Source organism: Pecten maximus, chromosome 6 (genome assembly GCF_902652985.1).
Source record: "Pecten maximus chromosome 6, xPecMax1.1, whole genome shotgun sequence".
Lineage (NCBI taxonomy): Eukaryota > Metazoa > Mollusca > Bivalvia > Pectinida > Pectinidae > Pecten > Pecten maximus.
Window position 1 is genome coordinate 4,022,733 of NC_047020.1, and position 6,832 is coordinate 4,029,564.

Genomic DNA, 6,832 nt, shown 5'->3' on the forward strand with positions numbered 1-6,832 from the left:
TCATACTGTGTGTGATATTCATGAACTTTTCATTCGTAATTATATTTCTTATTTTTTATTTTAATATTCAATTTCCTAAAAGATATATAAACTAATGTTGGCACTTCTGTAGTTGATTTGAAGGTTTTAAACCCAAAATAATTTTACATCACGGCTTCAATGTGCTATTGAATAAACGGACGTTAGGGTGCTACCATTTAAAGACAGTATATTTATGGCTAACAATAATTTAGGGACAAAGTATGTTTCTGGCCAACACTTATTAACGGACAAAGTATGTTTATGGCCAACACTTATTAACGGACAAAGTATGTCTCTGGCCAATACTAATTAACGGACACAGTATGTTTATGGCCAACACTAATTAACGGACAAAGTATGTTTATGGCCAACACTAATTAACGGACACAGTATGTTTATGGCCAACACTTATTAACGGACGCAGTATGTTTTTTGCCAACACTTATTAACGGACAAAGTATGTTTATGGCCAACACTAATTAACGGACAAAGTATGTCTCTGGCCAATACTAATTAACGGACACAGTATGTTTATGGCCAACACTAATTAACGGACAAAGTATGTTTATGGCCAACACTAATTAACGGACACAGTATGTTTATGGCCAACACTTATTAACGGACGCAGTATGTTTTTTGCCAACACTTATTAACGGACAAAGTATGTTTATGGCAAACACTAATTAACGGACACAGTATGTTTATGGCCAACACTTATTAACGGACAAAGTATGTTTATGGCCAACACTTATTAACGGACACAGTATGTTTATGGCCAATACTAATTAACGGACAAAGTATGTTTATGGCCAACACTAATTAACGGACACAGTATGTTTATGGCCAACACTAATTAACGGACACAGTATGTTTCTGGTCAACACTAATTAACGGACACAGTATGTTTATGGCCAACACTTATTAACGGACAAAGTATGTTAATGGCCAACACTTATTTACCGACAAAGTATGTTTATGACCAACACTTATTAACGGACACAGTATGTTTATGGCCAACACTTATTAACGGACAAAGTATGTTTATAGCCAACACTAATTAACGGACACAGTATGTTTATAGCCAACACTAGTTAACGGACACAGTATGTTTATGGCCTACACTAATTAACGGACAAAGTATGTTTATGGCCAACACAAATTAACGGACACAGTATGTTTATGGCAAACACTAATTAACGGACAAAGTATGTCTCTGGCCAACACTTATTAACGGACAAAGTATGTTTATGGCCAACACTAATTAACGGACACAGTATATTTATGGCCAACACTTATGAACGGACACAGTATGTTTATGGCCAACACTTATTAACGGACAAAGTATGTTAATGGCCAACACTTAGTAACGGACACAGTATGTTTATGGCCAACACTAATTAACGGACAAAGTATGTTTATAGCCAACGCTAATTAACGGACACATCATGTTCCTGGCCAACAATTATTAACGGACACAGTATGTTTATAGCCAACACTAATTAACGGACACAGTATGTTTATGACCAACACTTATTAACGGACACAGTATGTTTATGGCCAACACTTATGAACGGACACAGTATGTTTATGGCCAACACTTATTAACGGACACATTATATTTATGGCCAACACTTATTAACGGACACAGTATGTTTATGGCCAACACTTATTAACGGACAAAGTATGTTTATGGCCAACACTTATTAACGGACACAGTATGTTTATAGCCAACACTAATTAACGGACACAGTATGTTTATGACCAACACTTATTAACGGACACAGTATGTTTATGGCCAACACTTATGAACGGACACAGTATGTTTATGGCCAACACTTATTAACGGAAACAGTATGTTTATGGCCAAAAGACCTACCTGTGATATAGTGTTGTTGTTTTTCACCTGGATGACAGGAACAGTTTTTCGTACATTGTTAATAACCAATTTGTTTTAGGTTCAACAATGTATATAAGGCAACAGCGGACAGTCGTGATGTCACCTATCCATAGATGGTTTGGAACCACCAACTTAAAAAATGTAAAGTTAATATCAAAAGTTCATGTCAAGAGCGAGGTCACACGGGTATTAGGTTTTTGTATCACGAGTTTATGAACTTCACATAGTAAGTGCAAACAAGTGTACCCTCGTTTTGTGGGGGCACTATAACATATATCACCATCTTGTGCATGAATAGTACTAATTTCGTATGTTTTAGTAGTTCAGTGAAGAATATTGCACATGCTAAAACGTTTTTTTTATGATACAATATAAATTTCCAACAATATTATTTACAGAATTAAGTACCTTCCAACGAATCTACTGATATATGATGGCGTTATTGTATAAAAGGACTTTTAGATGACCATATTTGTTGACCCTACAAATGGTGTTACCAATGATATACTATTTTCCGGCTAAATTTTTCGTATCTTAACAATCTTATGTAATTATAAACAAAGGTTATTCAGATAAGGTAAGCGGGGTGTCACTACACCTCAGACACCCTTACGCTGTATGTTAAGGTTTATGTTATCTGCTGTTAAACATTAGTGCGATCCGATATATCCATAAACTTACCGGGACATTTAATATCATTTAATCAGGTCGACCTCGCAATGTGTTAACCCGATTATAAATAATACCTTACACTTGTATATTACCAGCCAATACTTAATGTTCATTTGGTGAAAGCTTTGTAAGCTCATCGATTCGATTTTTTTTGCAAAGGCAGCAGGGACCAGTTTTTATGCTAAAAATGCTTATTTTGGTTCTGCCCGCCTTTGATTTCTGTTTCTCAATGAAATGCAATGATTAATTTTTAAATCAATAACACCGATTATCCTATTGTCATACATGTATAAAAATTAATGTTGCCTCTCGTAAATCATGAATAGCTTGTAAAAGTGAATGCGAAAACGTTATGTTTGGATAGATAATTTGAATTTGTACATTGTTAATACTGTATAATGAAGATATAAAAACATCATGTTGAAATAATATAATTATGAAACGGCATGCAGAGATTTCATAAATCGACTGTAAGTATGACACAGTTACGTACGTATATCGTCAGCAGTGATTTGATGACACACTCGTATAAAGATACACCTGAGACACGAAGTAGCGGGTAGAATGTGGCGTACTGGAATAGTTACATGTAACGGTTTTACACTACACCACACGGTATACAGTTTGTATTCTAACCAGCCATGACCTGATTATTACCTATATTAACGATATGGTAGTTATATAAGTCTGCCGTTTAATACCCCTACCTGTTAAATATCGCCATAAACAACAGTAATCCTGTAAGGATCAGGCCTTTCTCCGACAAAAATACTTTGTTATAGAAATTGATTGAAATAATGCATATACAATGTACATACTACTTTGCTTACATATTGATACACGAAACAGTAGATATGTATGATACTAAGGATGAACACGTTTGAGAAGTAAAATAAAAATCTTGTATCATATAGATTTGTGGAAAAGGAAGTTAATGACCTAGTAGAAAACGGAAGAATAATTATATGATCGAGTGCTTGCTTTTTGCGCTATAGTCGGTCAAATATACCACTTTGACATAAAATGAGATTTTAAGCGAAGTTGCTGTTATGACCGTTTGCAGAACACAATCAAACAGTATCTTCCAATCGTGTTATCAGAAATATATAGATCTTTGTAGAAATGATAAAACTAGTGCGAGGGCTGATTGATATGCGGTGTTAAAGGGCATTCATGCAACTTTTATATAACCTTTCTTTGCTGTTCAGAAAGTTAACCACTGCATGTATGACGTCATCATCGGACTAAAAGCGGATGCCTGAAATCGCTGTTCTCAGTTTTGGAAATAGATGAAAGTCTGATGGAGCGAGATCAGATGAATAAGGCGGATGCTCAATCAATTTAAAGTCACAATCGTGAATGGCAGACTTGTGAACAGGAGCATTGTCCTGATGGAATAACACATATTTAGTGAGCTTTTCGCGTCGCTTAAGTTTAATATTTCCCCGTAACTGCCTCAGAAGAGAAGCATAGTATGTGCCATTGGTTGTTTGTCCTTTTTGGAGATAATCTATCAGCACAATACCATCTGCATCCCAGAAAACCGAGGCCATAACCTTCCCAGCTAACGAACATTTTCTTTGCTTCCATTGTTTCGATTGCTGTTCGGCCTCTGGGGTAAAATGATGGACTCATGTTTCATCCATAGTGACAAATCGCTGAAGAAAGCTGGCAGGATCTTCCTAAATGGTAAAGATTAGCACGCGATAATGTACGCCGGCGTGATTCCGATAAACTGTCAGAAGTCCTGGTACCCATCGGGCGGAAAGCTTTCTCATTGCAAGATCCGCGGTCAGATTGGAATGTACTCTTTCCTGTGAAATACAAACTCTACTGCCTATATATCTTTCTGTGACTCTATCAGTCAGTCAGTCTGTCAGTCATAACAATATCATGAACTTTATTGACCATTTCTGAGGTTGAAACATTGACAAGCCTTCCAGTTCGGGGGTCATCCTCAGGGCTCTGTCGGCCGCACTTAAATTCCGACACCCATCGTTTCACTGCAACATATGAAGGGATATCTTTCCTTAGTGTTGCTACTATATCATTATGGATATCCTTATGTGTTAAACCCTTTTTATGCAAACATTGGATGTCTGTTCTTCCACCGATTTCGTCCATTTTGCAAAAGCCGCATGTCTTGGTTACTTTAGAGTGCTACCTCTATACAAACTAACCCAATGGGACCAGTCCTTGGGTACACGGCCCTATATATTCAGAGAATAGTAGGACTTTAAAGGAACATCCTTAAGTACCTCCTTCAATACGAGGCTCACAACTTTTCAATCATCCTCGTAGTTTCTTTAAAATTTCGGACGTTCAATTTCTTTGTCCTGTTCAATTAACTCGGAATCAGAATAGCAATTGTTTCATTTAGCATATTTAACGTTTATTTTTTGTCATATTTTTGTGTGGTATTTTGTGCATCCATTAGTTGTGTAAGCCCACTTGCTAATATGTTGGATATCATATGATACCACACATGAGAGCTTGGAAGAAGGGCGATAACCCATAACAACTGTCCTAAATACCAATGCATTTAGTATTTTCTCCCACACAGGAAATTAGTTGTAAGAGGGTTTAGAGCGTTGCTTAACCATTTCACCTTACAGAAGTATATTTCACACAGATATTTTTTACAGTAAGTTTTCATGATTTGCTTTACATTTTTACTCCAGTAAAGTGGTCGGTCCTTGACCCATATAACGATTGCATCACTACTGGCACGGCACAGTTCAGGAAACCAAGGTATTATGTGTTTCTTACGTTAAATCGCTTTCAGAAAGAAACCTGTTTTAGTTATCTGTGCTTTCCCTTGTTAATACTTTGAAGTTCTTTTGTAAATAAACTTGTTTTTAGTTATTATAGGAACTCGCCTTTCGAATGATTAAGGCAAAGACGAAAGACAATGGTACTGGTATTGGTATTAGGTATTGGTTAGTACATGTATCACAAATTGAGCGTTGTAATGGGTAAATCAAACGAAATGAAATCCATCAAACATCACCGTCATGGCTCATTAACCAGTGTAGAGTTAATCAACATGGTTATATTACCGTTACGTCTGAGTCACTGGATAGGGTATTAGTTATACGGCATGTCGATTGATGTATTCACATTGAAAAATAGATTATTCAGATATGGAAACTAGTCATTCATCACTATAGTGTCAGTATTTAATGGAAATGTATTTAACACGTGATGGAAACGAGGATAACAACGAAAAGTACAGGTTCACAGATACACTGTCGCATATCTTAGTTTATAGTCACAACCTGTCATCACAGGTACCGTAGAACAATCACATACTCCAACCTACTCATCCAACACCGCCATCAAACGACGGTAATTTAGCGGGAACAAAAGGAACGGTGGAACTGTCGCATAGTCCGACATACAGTCCCCGACGCCGAATAGCAATGACTTTAGTTGAAACCACAGGTACACGTATTCCAACAAACAACCACCATTACCAAACCGCAGAGGAAGCTTGTGAAAAAAAAAAAAAGAAAAAAAAGAGAGTTTAAGATAACGAATATATGCCGAGCTAAGATCATTCTAATGGTGATTGAACCTTTAAGTGATTAAACTATAAAAAAAATTGTCACTGTATGGTTTATAATGGAAAAATATACTAGAATGTTATAATATGAACTCTTCAATTGAATTAGTTGTCGAGAAATCATTACACCATAAACGGAATCAAACATGCTACATATTTTAGATACACAGACACAGTCTACCTCTCACGTTCAATACTACTGCTGGAGGACTGTATTAGAGTTACGCCCAGTCCGTGTACCGGTTTGTGCTACGATATCTTATTAAATGCCTAAATTATTATGGATTCATAAACAATGGATCGTTTTTGGTTGTTCAAGAGACCCTAAACGCACCACTTTCCGAAAATGAAAGGCGTGAGTGTGGTATTGTAATTCTTACCTTATACAATATTACCTGTGTGTAATAATGCAGCATTATAATACCAGCTGATACGATCAGCTTTCACCCCTGTGACTAATGGATTTAACAACATAGAATTACCTGCCAGATGACTTCAAAATGAATATGTTGCTGTATTTTGAATAAGTACATAGTTGTTAATACGATGTAAAAACTGATTAATAAGATTTAAGCATTTCCTAATTTAGTCGAGCCACTCATGGACACGCTAAGATCGATGGACCATATCGACTATATAAGTCGTATGTTCAACATGTTTTAAATGTCCCAGTCAAA